A 19073-nucleotide genomic window follows, 5' to 3' on the forward strand; every position below is an offset into this window, starting at 1 on the left:
AGGGTTTTATGGGCAGCTCATCACTTCTACCCAATTTTCTTTGACTAGAACTAATGACATGGCCTCCCCTAAAGGCAAAGGCAAGAGCAGCTAGGAAATGCAGTTGTTTGCTGGTTGAATGACTCTTTCTCGGCAACAATTCTGGAGGATAGAATGAGAGCAGGACCCACTAGTGGATGGTTGTTTACCGTTGCCACTAGGCAATGTCAGTGTTGGCGAGAATGGGCTAAGCAGGTTCTCTTACAAGCAACTGGCAGAAAGTGAATTGATTGCAGGAGCTCAGAAGACCTTGTGTCTGTAAATTTAAAATTCAACACAAGGTTGTCCTGTGACCTAGCTATTGCACTTCTTGGTACCAATCCAAGAGGTCCGCAGAGGCACACACTAGAATGTTTATTATAGCTCCGTTGCAGTCATGAACCCAAACTAAATTTCTGCCAATAAGGAAAAGTCCAAGTAAGCCATGTCTATCCATGCTATGGAATTCTAGGCAGGAGTTTTGTAAATGTAGGTAATAAATAGGAAAAATGTCTGGAGGCACATGGACCAAAAAGAAATAATGTCAAATGCAGAGAAAGGTAGGGAGGGGCAGGCTAAAGGGAGGGAGAAGGGCTTGGCAGTGACAGGAACATGAAGCTCTTATGGGTGAGAAAGGACAGGTCCAAGCAAGCCCACATGCTTATAAAAAGATGATGTATTAACTCCACTCCTAGGTACTTATCCAAAAGAACTGAAACATGGACTCAAACAAACATTTGTATGCAAATGTTAATAGCAGCATTATTCACAATAGCCAAAAGGAAAAAAACAACTCCAGTGTCCTCAACAGATGGAAAGATTTAAAAAAAAGAAAAGAAAAAACAACAAAACACTATGGTCTATCCGTGCAATAGAATATTATTCAGCCATAAAAGAAATGAAGTTCTAACACCTACTATAACATGGATGAAACCTGATAACATACTAAGTGAAACAAGCCATACACAGAAGAAAATATCACATGATCCCACCACCTACAAGCAATATCTAGAATGACAAATTTCATAGAGACAGAAAGTAGAGTAGTGGTTACAAGGTGGGGGAGAGGAAATGGGAAATTATCACTTAATGATTACAGTTTCTGCTTAGGATAATGAAAAATCTTGGAAATAGTGCTGATGGCGATTCTCAAAACCATTGACAACATCATTAAGTGAATTATACACTTAAAGTGAATTATACACTTAAAAATGGTTAAAATGACAAATTTTGTTATGTATATTTTATCAAAATGAAAACATAATTGAATGATCCGCACTGAACCTAAAAAGAAGGGGAAAAAAAACTAATTTAATGCATTCTCAACTTGCATTCAGAGAGAGTCAAATAGCCTCCTCTTGAGTCAAGAGAATTGGAATGAGGATTACAAGGGCCTCTTGTAGAAAGCAGATTTTCCCTCTTCTGCCCCAAGACATGGTTTCCAACATCTAGGTGTCCACTTTTGCTGTACATTGTTTAAAGACAACAGAGTCTTGTATAAGGAGATGGAAGAATGTAATTAAGTCTGATGAGGAGTGTGCAATTTAAATCCCTTGAATGGGAAATCACATGAGTGTAGTCATGTACTACGAGAAGCTGATAATAGAGATAGAAAATGGGAGGCAAGTTGTCGGAAGTTTGCCTTTGAATCAAGTGGATAGAGACAGCTCTTCCCCCTTGAACTAATTATTGACTTGATTCTCGGTGGTGCCTTTTGCGTTTTGTGGGGGTGGAGGGAGGCGAGTACATGATTTATGTGTTTCATTTCCCTAGATGCTCAGAAGACTGCAGTCCTGCCCTCTGAGCACAGAGAAATTGATTAAAATAACCATTGCCAAGAGCACAACCACCAGCAATCAGTAGGAGGAGCTGTTTTCCTCCCTTAGAATTAGACCTGATTCCTCCCAGCTGCCTGAGGTCATCTCCTTGGCCCTTGGGGGCTAGAATGGAATTTTCAAAGCTAACAAGATTTAACCCTAGCTAACGAGGTCAGTAGAAAAAGTAACAAATTCTCCAGGCTCCAAAGACGGGAACAAAGTTTGTCTCTTCCTGATCTCTGCTCTGCCTCTGCTCTCCAGAGCCTCCAGTTCTTAAATAAATACACTTGTCATCAAATAAAAATTAACAAATATTTATTGAAAGACTGGTGGAGTGTGTGGGAGGATATGTTTCCTGTGTGGGGCTGGGGGCACGACGTCATAGGGAATGACCAAGGAGGGAGAGAATTTCCCTTTGGAAGGTAATGTACACGGAAGGACACCGGCGCGAAGCCAGGAGGCCTTGCCACTTAGTACCTTCTGTGACCTTGAGCAAGTGATTTATCCTCCCTGAGCCCCAGCTTCCTTGTCTGTGCCGTGGGGATGATGGTAGTAATGTCTACGGCGTGGTGGGACGTGCATTTAAGGGAGAGATGTGTAAAGGCCTGGCACAGAGTAAAAGCTTAGTAAGTCGTTGGCATTATCTGTGTTGTTGGCTGCAGATCACAAGAGTGGTGATCACAAGTCCAAACAGAAGAGGACACTTAGGGGTGAAACAAGGGATGGGCATGGGGATGGATGCCAAGTCCACTGCAAAGCTAGAAACAGGAAGGGAACTCAAGAAAGGGTTATATTTATGATTGCACTTATGTTAAAAATGGGACATAGAGGGCAAAGTCTGGAAGGGTCTTGGATGCAGAGCTTTCCTGCCCACTCCATGTGGAGTCAAGGTGCATAACCCTTCTTCCATCACCAGTTCACCAACAAGGAAGTGTCACCAAGCCTCAGTATCCAGAGATCCTATTAGGGCTCCATTACAAAGGCACAACTGATGAACTCATTGGCCTTGTGATTAAATTCAATCTCTAGCAGTTCTCCCCTCCCCAGAGGTCAAGAGACTAAAAAGTCCCAACCTTCTAATGGAGGTCTTTCTGGTCACCAGCTCCCACCCTGCAACCACTCAGGGACCTAGCTGGATTGCCTCATTAGCGTAACAAAGAAATGCCTCTCACTCAAGGAATTCCAAGAGTTTTGGAGGCTTAAGGCCAGAGAGATCCCTGTAATCCCACAGATTTGGACCTAGAGGAACTGGACTTGAGTCTCACTGGGTTAGACCAGGACCTATCTTGATTTGTGTCTTTCCACCTGGGTTTCAGCATCTTCCTCTGTAAATGGAAGAACTGCACAGTTACTTTCAGAAGTCTGATGCAGCAAAGCAAAGAATATACATGGAGGAAAAAATACTGAAGGACATAAATCAAAACAATGAATGGTGGTCGACTCTGGAAGGATTTTTTCATTCTTTGTAATTTCTCTAATATATTGTCCATACATTTCTGTATTTTAAAGATATTTAAGGGGCACCTGGGTGGCTTAGTGAGTTAAGCCTCTGCCTTCAGTTCAGGTCATGATCTCAGGGTCCTGGGATCGAGCCCCACACTGGGCTCTCTGCTCGGCCGGGAGCCTGCTTCCCCCTCTTTCTCTCTGCCTGCCTCTCTGCCTACTTGTGATCTCTGTCAAAAAGATAAATAAAATCTTAAAAAAATATATTTTAAAAGTCCCATGGTTCTACAATACACACCCACACAGAACTCCACAAACTTAAAAACATTAATGTATATGATTTATATATTTAAAATGCACAGATGTATACAGCTGGAGGAGTTCTGACAAATATATACATCCACATAACCAATACCCAAATCGAGATGCAGGGTACTTCCATAAAACAAATATCATGGGGATGTAAGTTACAGCTAGGTGACTCTACTTCATAGTTGTACACATTTGTAAGTTGCTAAGAGAGTAGATCTTAAAAGTTTTCACCCCAATAAGACATTTTTTTTAACTATTTATGGTTATGAACACTATAAACTAGACTTACTGGGGTGATCATTTCATAATATACCCAAATATCAAATCATCACACTGTGTATCTGAAACTAATATAATGTGATGTCAATTATACCTCAATTAAAAAAAAAAAAGGCAACCCTCCCCCCAATTTTTTAAAGGTGTAGAACATTTCTGTGACCCCAGAATTTCCCTTTTCAGGTTTCCAGTCTATCCTACCCCAGAGCCAGCTCTACAGTGATCCTTAACACCATTGGTTTTGTATGTTCTTGAATTCCAAATAAGTAGAATCATATGCTACATACTCTGTTGGATCAGTTCTTCTCAGCATGATGTTTGGAGATACATCCAGGTGGTGGTAGAAGTTCAGTATTTTTTAGAGCTAGTGATCCACTAGAGTGACTGGACCACAGTGTGGTTATCAATGCTCTTGCTAATGGACCTTTGGGTTGTTTCCAGTTTGCAAGTCTTGAGAAAAAAGCTGTTACAAACAATCTTGGACAAGTGTTTTTGTGGATATTCTCCTGGATAGACACCCAGGCACTGAGTTCCTGGATCTTAAATGTATGCTGACCTGTTTATGAAATTGTAAGTAATCTCCAAAGTGGATGCACCATCTAACACTCTCACCAGCAACGGATGAGTATTCTAGTGGCTTTGCACCCTCACCAACACTAAGCATTATCAGTTCTTGATTCTAGATATTCTGGTGAGCGTGAGGTGGTATTTTTACTATTAATTTGCATTTTCTTGGTAACTTGTTATGCTGTGTGTCTTTGCATTTGCTTTCTGGACACTTATATTTTCTTTTCTTTTTTTCCTTAAGATTTTATTTATGTATTTGGGAGAGAGAGAGAGAGCGAGCAGGTGGAGGGCCAGAGGGAGAGGGAGAGAGAGAATTCCAAGCAGGCTCTGAGCTGACCACAGAGCCTGATGTGGGGTTTGATCTCACAACCCTGAGATCATGACCTGAGCCAAAACCCAGAGTCGGATGCTTGACCAGCTGAGTCACCCAGATGCCTTATGGGTATTCATATTTTCTTTTGTGAAAAGTTTGTTCAAGTAATTTTCCCCTTTAAAAAAAAAATTAGAAGGGCATCTGAGTGGCTCAACTGGTTAAGTGTTTGACTTCAACTCAGGTCATGATCCCGGGGTCCTGGGAATGAGCTCCATATTGGGCTCCATGCTCCATGTGGAGACTGCTTCTCCTTCTCCTCTGCCAGCCCCTCCCCCTGCTTGTGCTCTCACTCTGTCTCTCTCTCCCTGTCAAATAAATAAAATCTTTTTTAAAAATTGGAAAATGCTTAACATTTGTGGGTGTTTTCATATCAGTTTTCTCATTTTGTCCTCCCCCAAAGCCTGAGAGGTGGGTGGGATGGCAATCATCCCTTGTCGTAGAGGAGGATGCTGACATTTAAAGGATGTGTCACAGTCAGATGATGGAATGTCTGGAATTACAAGTTGGGTTTTTTCATTCTCATTCTCGCATAGATCCTGCTGTTCTTCTCTATGAAGGGATATGACGTTGTGATGCTTAGAAGACGTCTGGAAAAGAGGTCTAAGTCATAGACTCACAACTTCTACCAAGTGTGAGCGAGCTTGGGAAAGGATCAGCTTTGTTTCTCTGATGGCTGCCTTTTACCAACCAACATGGGAGACCTACGAAGACCACAGTGGGATTCATGGTGCTTTTAGACAGAATACTCTGTATTAGCTTCTTGACTGTCCTTCATGAAATGGTGGGTAAACTTTGCTTCTCAGGACAATAAGTACCTCAAACATAGGCTTCAGCACAACCTGAGGACCATGTGGCTACCTGGTGAGACTGACATGTCCAGGTCAAGCAAGGAGAAGTGGTCCTGGCACTCTCCTGAGGGGGTGGCCACTTCCACCACACTCCCCTGGGCGATACTTACATCTGCCATTCTTGGGAAATGTCCAGTTCATTCAAATAAGAGAGCGAATCTCTGAGATGTTCCACCTGGTATCATTGCCTCTAGTCACTCACTTTTCCTGCCCTCCCCACTACCCACACTGTCTGCCTCCCTGGACATTGCCTGGACTCTAAAGGTGGACCGCTGGTTTTAGTTACCCTTTATTGACAACCTTCTCTAGGTTCAGAATAGCTGTGGTTGCTTCCACTTAGTCATGTCATCATTTTCTTTTATTTTATTGTTCTTTTTGAAATTCATCTGTTTGCTGTCTCATGCCTTTAAAGAATCTTTACTTCAAAAGTAATAGGAATAACTCATTAGCGAAGTCTGCTTCCCTATGCTAACGTGCTTTGGCTAGAGGAAAAGGCCATTCTTTTTAGGAAAACATGAGTGTTTTCCAGTGGCATCTGGAGAAGATACCTTGTTCCTCTGGTTTAGCTCAGAAGGATGGTCCTAACCAGGAAAATTCCAGATAACAGCTTTGAAGTCTACTACCTACCTGCGGCCTTGCTTCTGGATTGTGGAATGTCCCAGGTTGAAAATACCCTCATCTGTAAGTGATGGGGTGGAGGGAGGTGGGTGACAAGAAGGACCAGAGAGTAGCAGACTAGGGTTGATGTGAGCATGAAATGTAAAGCAGAGAGGAAAAAGCTAGGGGAAGGGTCTATGTTATACAGTAGCTACCACATCACTTTACCCAGTGTGAGTTCTCCATAGGTATTTGATAAATCAAATACAGTAGAGCTATTTGGTAGTCAATGCTGTGGGTGAATGGGACCTTCAAGGATTCCTCAAATAAATCTGTTATCACCCTCCCATGGCTGTAGTCACTAGAAGACTAACTGTGAACCACAATGGGCCAAATTACTTTTGCTCATTCATTTAAAATTTTTTTAAATGAGGGATAACTTACATACAGTAAAGCTCACAAATTTTCAATGTACAGTTCAATGATGTTTTTCTTGCAAATACCCATGTAACCCATCGCCCAACGCAAGACCTAGAACAGCAGCCTCCCCAGTGGTGTCCTATCATACCCTCCCAGTTGATGTCCTACACAGACAACCACTATTGTAACTTTTATAGTCATCAGTTAGTTTTGCCTGCACTTGAACTTCATATAAGTAGAATTGTGCAGCATGCTCTCCTCTGTGTCTGGTTTCTTTTGCTAGACATTCATCCATGTTGCTGTCTATAGCAATAATATGGTATTTTTCACCCCAGTTGTAGTATGTAGTAGATGAATAGATCTCCATTTACTTATCTATTCTGTTAATGAATGCTGGGGTTGTTTCTATTTTAGGATCTTATGCATAATGCCGCTGTAGACATTTTTGTAGATGCTTTTGGTGAAAATATGCACTCATTTCTGTTAGGTACGCACCTAGGAATCATGGGGGTAGTTATGTTTAACTCTGTAAGAAACTTTAATACAATTTTTCAAAGTGTTTGCACTGATTTTTACTCCCACCAGAAATAAATGACAATTCCAGTTGTCTCACATCCTTGCCAACCTTTGATATTTTCTGACTTTATTTTAGCCATTCTACATTCTGGCAGTGTACATTGTGGTTTTTCATTTGCATTTCTTTTTAAGATTTTTTAAAATATTTCTGTTAGCTAAGTTATGACATTCAGAATTAGCATTAAGAACAGAATAACTGAATTAATGTTGTTTTTAAATTTTCACTCTCTTGGATTCGTAAAGCAGTGTTTGATGGATTGAATGAGATCATCTATTACTCAGGTTTGCAAAAATATAGCAATTAAAGTAATGGACTCCAGTAGTCATTAGCATTTCCATTACTAAGGGACCCTTTCAAAACCTTCAGTCTCCTCTTCAAATCTGGACCTTAGGAAACCTCATGGGTTTTGTTTTCCACCACTTACTATGGATAAAGATGCTCACTGCAGGGCTATTTAAAAATATATAATCTTAAAGGGCTCAAAAACAGCAAGAAGGATTAAAATCGGAAATACCCAGTTGGTTTCTGTTGGAAGAAATTTCTAGTAAATCTTTGATTTTGAAATAATCACTTATTTGATTTAAGAATGATCACTAATTTAATGGATATATGTCCTGTGCAGGGGGTAAAGAACAATTTGTGGTCTTGTATATATATATACCAATTATTTACTTATTTTATGAGTTTGTATCTGGTAATTTAAATGATTAAAATTCTTTCTGAGAAGGGACTGTGTTTGGTACCCTAGCGTACTGACTATTGTAACAACTAGAACAGTGTCTGGCACACAGTAAGTGCTCAATAAAATATTTATTAAATGAGTGAGTTAAAACTGTTCCTTTTCATATATATTCAGTGCCTAAAACAAAGCTTTGCAAATGACAGACAACTCAGAAATGTTTGTGGAAGAAAAATAGAAAATCTGGAAAGAGAAAAAATTGAATAAGTCCAAGGGAAGGAAGGAAAATTAATCCTGGCAAGGTTCCCTTTACATAAGCAAGGGCTTTATTATTTTCCTAATATATGCTCTCTACAACTTACATCCAGACATCCGTTTGGGTGTTCCCCAGACCATTCAGTTTAACATGTTCAAAATTGAACTCATTGAATTTAACAGTCTATAACTACTCTTCAAGACCTCCCCTTTTCATGTATCCACTTAGCTAATACTACCCCCAAGCTCGCACTGTCCGCCATGCCAGAAAATTAATGCCAGTTATCTCCCTACTCCTCTCTTCCTCACCAACCTGTTCATTCAAAGGTTAGTTCATTCAACAAATGTTTATTAAAAGCTTTTTATAGGGTAGGTGCTATGGTGAGTGCTGTGAAATGTGTAAGTCTGATGATTCACAGACCCGAACCCCTGGGGCAAATAATATATTATATGTTAATAAAAAAAAAGTTTTTTTAAAAAAGCCTTTTATGCACTTGATTTTGTTCTTGGTATTGATGACATGTCTTTTGGACCACCTTTTCCTGAGAAGTACTTTGCTTATTCAAGAACCCAACTGCTATCGTCTTGATTCCGTAGGCAACACGTCATTTGAGCCATGTTCCAGACTTAAGAACAAAGGCTGGAAGCTTCATTGCATGGCTGAATATTCCATTTACAGATGGTGAGTCAAGGATGACTCAAGACAAATGATAACCATTTCTATTGAATCTGTGTGTCTAGCTGAGAGAAATATCTCCATTCACAAAATTCTTCCTTCCTCTTTCTTACTGCTGCGGTAGACACATCGTACATTTAATCAGATTTCTCAATTGTGTGAGGACTCAATGGCTCAGTTAGAGATGGAGTTTGGTGTGGATCAAGAGGATTTGTGATGGTTGGTAGAAGGTGGTTCATATATGTGCATAAAGTCAGGGAACACTGATCCAGCAGGAGGGTGAGAGAATGTACCTCAGGTCTCGAAATCTCACTTTCTGGTAAGTCTGTGTCAAACTCTAGACAATGAGAATAATAATAGGGTGAGATATCACAAAAATATTCAATTTTATAATCATTTGATGAGCAGCTGTTACGGGTAGGCAAATATAGGCATTCCCTGCATTAGAAACATCTGACTCTCCAAAGACTTACACATGTAAAATTCAATTTTGATATAGCTCCCCTTCTCTTGAACCATTCTGAAATCCCCTCCAAACTCTCTGCTCCCCTTCTTCTCCGGCTCCAGGCAGCAGTCAGGAAGGAAGTTAATATAAAGAACTGTCTGACCTGATTATTTATTTCTAAATATTCCTTTTTCTGTTGCTTTCTCACCGTTCGTTATCAACTAATTATACACCAAACAATGCATTTATTATTTGTAAATTCATCTTTGAACGTTCCCTCCTCTTCCTTGTCCTCTTCTCTCCCACCACCCCCACCTCTTCCCTCATCCATTCTCTGTGGTCTAAATGCCAGCAAAAACAACCTTAATCAAGGTTGAGATGAATAATGCTTGGAATACACTTCAGGAAAAATGGAAATGCTTAATGCTATCTACTGGTGTCCAGAGACTATTAAACTCTTAATCAGCCCTCTTTTCCTCCTCGAATAAGTTTTCTTGTTATCAACCACGAACAGTCAAAGAAAAAAAAAATAAGCCTTGCTCATAGTCAATGTTAGCATTTGGTGCTCTATTTATGAATTTTGAAGGAATATAGTTTCATATTTTTATTGTGGATGTACAGCATTTCAGCCCTATTGAGTGATATAGGATTTTATGGATGCAAATACCATTAAGAATATTGCTACTGGGGCACCTGGGTGGCTCAGTGCGTTAAGCCTCTGCCTTCAGCTCAGGTTATGATCTCAGGGTTCTGGGATGGAGCCCCGCATCGAACTCTGCTTGGTAGGGAGCCTGCTTCCCCCCGCCCCCCGCCTACTTCTCTGCCTACTTGTGATCTCTCTCTGTTAAATAAATAAATAAATAAATAAAATCTTAAAAAAAAAAAAAAAAGAATAGATTGTTCAAAAAAAAAAAAGAATATTGCTACTAAGAAAAATTCCAGTGGGAGTTTCCAGCCACTGAACCTGCCATATCTTCCTGAAATCCAGTCCACAAATTGGGACCTCTAGATATGAATGCTTCTTGTTTACTGAAAGTGTTTCTCTGTTTTCTTGTTTACAAGGCTGTGTAGTTTTCATACAGGTTTTGGGAGAGCAGGCATCGACTCCTTTCATACAGAGCAAGTCTATGCAAGCGTTTCACCTGCACGTGCATGTGTGCGCACGCACACATATAAGAGGAAATGAGAGATCTGAAAGAGATTGCTACTTTCTGTACTCCAAGACCATCTCCCTGGCCATTTATAGGAGTGGGTATGTAGGAGACGTCCTCCAGTCTGGTCCAGCAGAGCCCAAAAGGCAGAAGGAGACACAGGAGTCAGGGAGGGAGTCCCTTTTGTCCTAACATTCCCAACAGCATACAAAGCCAATAAGTGAATCAAGGAGAAATGCCTCAGGAAGAGAGTTGGGTAGCAGTCATCTCCACTCAACTTCCAGCTGTACCCATTCCCCAGATTCCAACACCCAAGGCTATGTGACCTTTTCAGGACTTGGCTGTCTAGCCTCTGAACCAGGGAATGTTGGAAATTGGAACCCATGTGCCTCTCACAATCTTCTGGACCAAAGTTTCTATTCTTCTAATACAATCAACTCTTTGTAATCACTCACTTACTTTAATCTTTTCCTAATTTATAGCCAAATCACACCAGTTACTTGTAAGAAATTTCTTCCTGTAAACCTATCTAGCCCTTTCTGTTTTCCCTCCTTTCTTTTCCACCTTTTCTAGGACTCTTAAGCACTAGGTAGACACTATATTATCTTTATTTATAGATGAGGAAACCAAAGCTTATAGAGTTTAAGTAACTGGCATCTAGTCTCGTGGGCAATAAATATTGGAGTAAGATTTGAACCCAAGTCCTCCAATCCCAGAACCTGAATTCTTAGTCATCATGCCATACAACCTCTCCAACAGGAAAGAGAATAGTGTGACAATAGCATGTGTCTTGTGGGGACAATGAGAGGATTAAATGATGTGATTTAGTTTTAGTGTTTGGCCCATGGGAAGACGTAACAAATGTTAAGGATGAGAATGATAATGCAGATGATGGTGGTGATGGTAATGAAAAAGGAGGATGAGGAGAAGGAAGAAAGAGGAAGAGAAACATTGAAAGTTTTACTCATTTACCTCCTTTAATAATGATTCCAACTGCTTATTATGCAAGGTGAGTGATTGTCATGGTGGGAGAGAGCAGAGTTAGGAGGTGGTTGGAGAGGAAGCTATAATTTGGAGAAAAGGATTTGCCTCTGTGCAATTTGAGGAAGGGTTGACATTTCAATCTAGAGATGTCATATTGCTCACCTCTTTTCTTCCAACGGACCCTCCAGGGACTAAAGAGTTCCCTAAGACTCTATGAGTCAGACCAATCTTGGATTCATTTCCTCACTCTGGAAATAACAGTGAGATCTTGATTTCAGAGGATGGTGAGATGTGAGAGTGGAGGGGATGGAAGGGACTGAGGTCTGTGCTTAAACATCGATAACAGATCTTCTGCTAATCCGACTCTAGTTTCAGACATTCCTAAGGCCAATTCGTTATGTTCTAAATGCTACACTGTTAATCCCAAACATTAGTGCATACAGATGGCCTGTCCATGGAAAGGACAGGGCTAGAGGTTAGGGAAGAAACTACCAGTCAGTCCAGTCATCAGGAGATATCTACTCAAAGTGCTCAGCTCTGCATTGGGGGTGAGGTTTTTGGATATTAATTAGCAGAGGCCTCCTAAAGCTATTTTGGAGAATTCAAATCTAAGCCAAAAGCAAAGAGCAGTATGTTCATGTGCGACTGTGATGACAGGAGATAAAGGCCAACTGCAAGAACAGAAGAGAGGACCGGAAATGGAGACCTGGGTATGGGCATGACCTTTAATACCAGGGGTTCTGACTCGTAAGTAGGGGTGGTATAATCATGCCTGGCCTGAACAGGCAGATTACCAACTCTGCCTTTGTTAACAGACAGACACTAGTAAGGGGTAGGCAAAATCCAGGTAGAAGTAGAAGCAAAAGGAGGTATTTTCCTTCCGTGCAAGACATACCTTTTGGCACTTTCGATTCCTCATCTATAAAATCTATAGATCTATAAAATGGAGATTTTATTTAATAAGAACTTACCTCCCAGGGTGCCTGGGTAGCTCAGTGGGTTAAGCCTATGCCTTCCGCTCAGGTCATGATCTCAGGGTCCTGGGATCAAGCCCCGCATTGGGCTCTCTGGGGAGCCTGCTTTCCCGTCTCTCTCTGCCTGCCTCTCTGCCTGCTTGTGATCTCTCTCTCTCTGTCAAATAAATAAATAAGATCTTAAAGAAAAAGTAAGAAGAACTTACCTCCCTAAAACTCAGCACAGTTTGACATTGCTTAGTAACGTGTTCCTTCCACTCTGACGGCTTTAATTGTTCTGACCAGTACTATGGACACTTACCACCTGCCCACATTTTCTCCCCAATCTTCCTCCTACCCTGCCAGGTCATGGCCCTACAGGAGCTCAGAGGAGGAAGAGATTTGTGTAGGACGGACATGTCCTCTTGGTCTCCTTTGAAGGGGCTGGGCTTCAGCTGCGTCTTGAAGCATAGATAAGCTTAAGGCAAGTATAAATTCTACAAGAGGTTATTCCTAATTTTGGCAACTGTAAGAAAGAACAATGTTAATGTGATGATAAGCTCAAGGAGAAGGAGGGTCCATCTATGGATCTAGAGTGAGAAATCAAAATATGGAGGGAAAGTTTTCATTCAACCCTAAAAGTCACCCTGTCGAATATGTGTTATAATTATCCCCATATAACAAGTAGGGAAATAAGCTAAAGCCATCCAGCTAGCTCAACAGGAAAAAACATACCTGAGAACTAACTGGGACTGTCTGAAGGTAAAGCCTGTGATGACCACTTGCTTCCCATGTGCCAAATCCTTGATTCACTTGGAACCATACAGGCAAGCTCCCCCAAGCACACTCAGGGGTTTTGGATCTACGAGTTAGGAAGTAGAAGGGAAAACATAATCTTTTAACTTCAATATTTCTTATATTTCTTGCATTTTACAATGGTATACATTTTATTTTACTTTATTTAAGGAAGAAATATGTACACGAAGCAGAGAGCATGAGCTGGCCAGACTTCTTGTTGGCCCTGTGTTGGCATTCAGGCCTCCATCTGGCACTGGAATGATAAGGACTTGGTGTAGTGTAAGAATCCACAACTGGGGCCAATGGTGCTCCCTACAGGGCTTGGCCCACACTGCCAAGGAAGGAAGGGTAGGGGGACTCAGCCTACCAAGTTATCTGGCTTTTCCCAAGGGGCTAAGGTTTAGTGGCAGTTGAGATGGACAGGGTTTTATTTCACAAGAAATGAGAAGAACATGAAAGTAGCCAACACAAAACTAAAAGCCTTGGACAACCAAGGTCTAATCCATGCCAGTATATAGTCATGTGCTGCCATGACATTTGGGCCCAGAGGGGATGAGGCTGTGGGGAAAGGGGGGGGCAGAAGTGAAGGGAAGGAGGGAATGCCCAAGGTCTCTTCTGGGAAGTTCCCAAATCAGGGATTCAAAGCTAAGTAATGGCTTGAGAGAAAAAGTTCTTTCAGTCATGGAAGTTTAGTCACTTGCTTCTCTGATTCTCAGATCCATATTTGCAGATGAGAAGTTATTGAGAGGATCAAAGTGAGAAAACTTTGTTTACATGATTAGGTCTTATTATTGTCAACAGATAGAACACAGCCCCATTTCTATACCCTGCCTGTTTTCTCATTGACCATAGGGGTTGTCATGTGTGGGCTCTATATAGGCTTAGAGATTCATTACTTTTACGCCTATGTCTACAAAGGCTTTATTTCACAGGAAACTGCTGTCTTTTATCTGGGAAAACAGGTATCCTAACACAGATGACCCTTAAAACAAGAGCTAAGGGGTGATATCATGGACAAAGATCAGAAACAAGACAAGGATAGAAGCTTTACCACTGCTATTCAATGTTGCACTGGGTCCTAGCCAGAGCGATTAGGCAAGCAAAATAAATAAGAGGCATTCATATTGGAAAAGAAGAAACAAACTATCTTTATTTACAAATGGCATGATCCCATGTATAGAAGATCCCAAAGAATCTACAAAATGGCTATTTCAACAATATTCAACAATGAACAATCCAAAAAGGAAATTATAAAAGTGATTCTATTTACAACACCATCCTAAACAAACAAACAAAAAATACCCAAGAATAAATTTAACTGAGGAGGTGAATGACATATATGCTGAAAACAATAAAACACTGGTTAAAGAAACCAAAGGAGACCTAAATATATGGGAAAACATCTCGTGTTCATGGAGTGGAAGAGTTCGTATTGTTAAGACGTCAGTACCCCTCAAAGATATGTATAGATTCAATCTATTCCCAATCAAAATCTCAATGGCCTTTTTTGAGACAGTGAAACAGCCAAATCTTAAGTTCATATGGAATTGCAGGGGGCTCCAAATAGTCAAAACAATTTTGAAATGGAAGAACTTTTCATAATTCTGGAGACTGCAAATTCCAAGATCAATAATTTTGAGTAAAGACAACTGGGGTCCCCCCAAAAAAGAGAATTGCTGAATGACTGCTAAATCTATAACCCTAAAAAAGTAATGTAAAATAAAGAAAGATGGAGGCCATACAAAGAACAATCATGTCCTGAACTTCCATTCAAGAAAAGAAAAAGAAAATATGGGACACTCCAGCATAATTACACAGTTACCAGACAGTGGAAAATGAGCATGGATTGGATTCTGCTACATGGCTGTATGGTCTGCGCTGCACATAAAGCTGCTTATTCTGATGCTTACGAAGGACTCAAGCTCTTCTTCTTTTTTTTTTATTTATTATTGTGTTATGTTAGTCCCCATACAGTACATCATTAGTTTTTGATGTAGTATTCCATGATTCATTGTTTGCGTATAACACTCAGTGCTCCATACAATCCGTACCCTTCTTAATACCCATTACCAGGCTCACCTGTGATCCCAACCTCCTCCCCTTCTAATACCTTCTGTTTGTTTCCTGAAGTCCATAGTTTCTCATGGTTCATCTCCCAGCCTGCTTTCTCCCCCTTCAGTTTTCCCTTCCTTCTCCTAATGTCCTCCATGCTACTCCTTATGTTCCACAAATAAGTGAAACCCTGCGATAATTTGCTTTCTCTGTTTGACTTATTTCACTCAACATAATCTCCTCCAGTCCCATTCATGTTGATGCACAAGTTGGGTAGTCATCCTTTCTGACAGTTGAGTAACATTCCATTGTATATATGGACCACATCTTCTTTAACCATTCATCTGTTGAAGGGCATCTCGGCTCTTTCCACAGTTTGGCTACTGTGGACATTGCTGCTATGAATACTGGGGGCATATGGCTCTTCTTTTCACTACATCTGTATCTTAGGGTAAATACCCAAGAATGCAATTTTTTTGTCTTTATTCATAATTATTGATCTTGCTCTTCTCAGTCTCAGTCTCCAGAACTATGAAAAATAAATGTTTTTTTCTTGAAGCTTTTTAAATGGACTAAGAGACTAAGTAGTCTCATTTCCTTGATACAAATTTATTAGATAATTTATATATTTTATTGAAGCCTTTGATACAAGACCAACCAGAACTTTTTCTATATGCATGATATCAGTTTTCATATTCTTTGGTGTGTTGACTCCTTTGTGGTATTTTGCTAGTAATATACTTACCTTTTGACTTTGTGCAAAAGAAAGAAAGAAACTTACATTTCCAGAATTCAAAATTTACTATAAAGCTATAGTAATTAAAAAAAAAAAAAAGCTATGTGGTGTTAGCATAAGGATAAACTCATAGACCAATGGAATAGAATAGAGAACTCAGAAATCAACCCTCATATATGTGGTCAACCTATTTTCAACAAGAGTGCCAAAACAATCCATGGGAAATGGATAGTCTTTTCAGCAAACCTGCTGGGAAAACTGGATATCCACAGAGAGAAGAATGAAGTTGGACCTTTACCTTACATCACAAAAAAATCAAGTCAGAATGGACCAACCTAACATAAGGGCTAAAACTATAAAACTGCTAGAAAAAAATAGAGGTGTAAATCTTCATGACCTTGGATTTGGCAATGGATTCTTAGACATGACACCAAAACCATGAACAACAACACAAATAGATAAGTCAAACTTCTATTGAAATTACAGACACCAAAGGACATTATCAGAAAAGTGAAAAGACAACCTACAGATTGGATAAAATATTTGTAAATTATATACCTGATAAAAGTCTAGTATCCAGATTATATAAAAAATTCTTACAACAAGAGACAAACAACACAACTTAAAAATGGGCAAAATAGACACTTTCCCCAAGGAAGTTAAACAAATGGCCAAAAGCACATGAAAAGACACTCAATATCATTAGTTAGAACAAAGCGTGTTAAAACCACAATGTGTGAGGCGCCTGGGTGGCTCAGTGGGTTGAGCCGCTGCCTTCAGCTCAGGTCATGATCTCAGGGTCCTAGGATCGAGTCCCACATCGGGCTCTCTGCTCAGAGGGGGTCCTGCTTCCCTTCCTCTCTATCTGCCTGCCTCTGTCTATTTGTGTTCTCTGTCTGTCAAATAAATAAATAAAATCTTTAAAAAAAAAAACACAATGTGTGGAGAGGGTGGTTAGGTTATGGACATTGAAGAGGGTATGTGATATGGAGAGGACTGTGAAATGTGTAAGCCTGACAATTCACAGACCTGTACCCCTGGGGCAAATAATACATTATATGTTAATTAAAATAATTAATTAAAAAAAAACCATAATGTGGTACCACTTCACACCCACTTGGGTGGCAATAATCATCAAAAAACCAAAAAGTGTTGGTGTGAGGTCTTGGAGAAATTGAAAGACATGTACATTGCTGGCGAGAATGCAAAATAATTTGGCCTCTAACAGTTTGGCGGTTCCTCAAAACGTTAAATATGAAATTACTGCATGACCCCATAATTTCACTCTTAGGTCTATATATTTTTTAAAAAATTGAGCAGATCCTGCGCCCAAGGAGACTCACGTAGCTGACATTGTCTTCTTTGCACAAATCTTAATGGCTATCTCTCTCCTGGGCACAATGGCAACTCTTAAGGAAAAACTGATGGCACCAGGTGCAGAAGAAGAGGCAACCACCCCAAACAAACTGTAGCGGGCATTGGACAAGTTGGTATGGCGTGTGCCATCAGCATTCTAGAAAAGTCTCTGGCTGATGAGCTTGCCCTTATAGATGTTTTGGAAGATAAAGGCAAAATGATGGATCTGCAACATGAGAGCTTATTTCTTCAGACACCTAAAATTGTGGCAGATAAAGATTACTCTGTGATTGCCAATTCTAAGATTATAGCGGTGACCGCAGGAGTCCATCAGCAGGAGAGCAAGAGCTGTCTCAATCTGGTGCAGAGGAATTTTAATGTCTTCAAATTCGTTATTCCCCAGATAGTCAAGTACAGTCCTGATTGTATCATAATTGTGGTTTCCAACCCAGTGGATATTCTCACATATGTTACCCGGAATCTAAGTGGGCTACCCAAGCACCATGTCATTGGAAGTGGGTGTAATCTGGGTTCTGCTAGATTTCACTATCTTATCCCTGAAAAACTTATCATTCATTCCAGAAGCTACCATCAATGGATTTTGGGAGAACATGGGGACTCAGATGTGGCTGCATGGAGTGGAGTCAATGTGGCAGGCGTTTCTCTCGGGAACTGAATCCAGAAATGGGAACAGGCAATGACAGTGAAAATCGTAAGGAAGTGGAGAAGATGGTGGTTGAAAGTGCCTATGACATCATGAAGCTAAAAGGATGTACCAACTGGGGTGTTGGATTAAATGTGGCTGATATCATTGAATCCATGTTGGAAAATCTATCCAGGATTCATCCAGTGTCAGTGATGGTGAAGGGAATATACAGCATGGAGAATGAAATCTTCCTGAGCCTTCCATGTTTCCTGAAGTGTCAGGGATTAATCAATATGATCAACCAGAAGCTGAAGGACAACGAGGTTGCTCAGCTGAAAAAAAGTACACATACCTTGTGGGACATCCAGAAAGACCTAAAAGACTTGTGACTTCTGGCTGCTAGGCTGTAGACATTTAAACATTACAACGTGATTAACCATAAGCCTTTAGTTTTCAGCATGTGCATGGATCACAGTTTGCTTTTATCTTCCTACATATGTGAACTTGGGCTCACAGACTGGAAGCCCATGCTTGGTTTACCACTTGCAACAGGAGCCCTTGGACAGATAATATTATCATAGAATGCTTCTTAAAAAAAAAAATTGAAAACAGGTGCTCAGGCAAGTCATTGTACACACATTTGTAGAGGCACTATTCATGATAGCTAAAAGATGAGAAAACGGTGAATGTCCACCAGTGGATGACTAGATTAACTGATTTATACACATATAATGGAGTATCATTTCAGCATATAAAGGGATAAAGTACTGGTATATAGTAGGATATGGACAGCCCTCCAAAACATGATGTTAGGTGAAAGAAGCCAGACACCAAAGATTGTATATTGTATGATTCCATTTATGTGAAAAATCCAGAATTGATAAATCTGTAGTGATGGAGGGAAGGGGATGGAGGGGGAAAGAGGAGCGATTCCTTAATGGATAAGGATCAGTGACCTACTAAAAACAAAAATGTCAACATTCTCCACAGAACTTAACCATGGCTAGGATTACCCCTGAAATGAATGTAACCCAGTGAATTACCCAGTGTCAAAACACTAGGACTAGAAAGGAGCTTCCCCAGCCTGATTGAAG

The 19073-nt window shown here is 40.3% G+C and overlaps 1 pseudogene; it reads left to right on the forward strand.

The window, feature by feature from the left end:
* The first annotated feature begins 17377 nt into the window (after nt 1-17377).
* On the forward strand, nt 17378-18368 carry LOC116596481 (annotated as a pseudogene).
* The last annotated feature ends 705 nt before the right edge of the window (nt 18369-19073 follow it).

This window comes from Mustela erminea, chromosome 7, assembly GCF_009829155.1.
Source record: "Mustela erminea isolate mMusErm1 chromosome 7, mMusErm1.Pri, whole genome shotgun sequence".
NCBI classification, from domain to species: domain Eukaryota; kingdom Metazoa; phylum Chordata; class Mammalia; order Carnivora; family Mustelidae; genus Mustela; species Mustela erminea.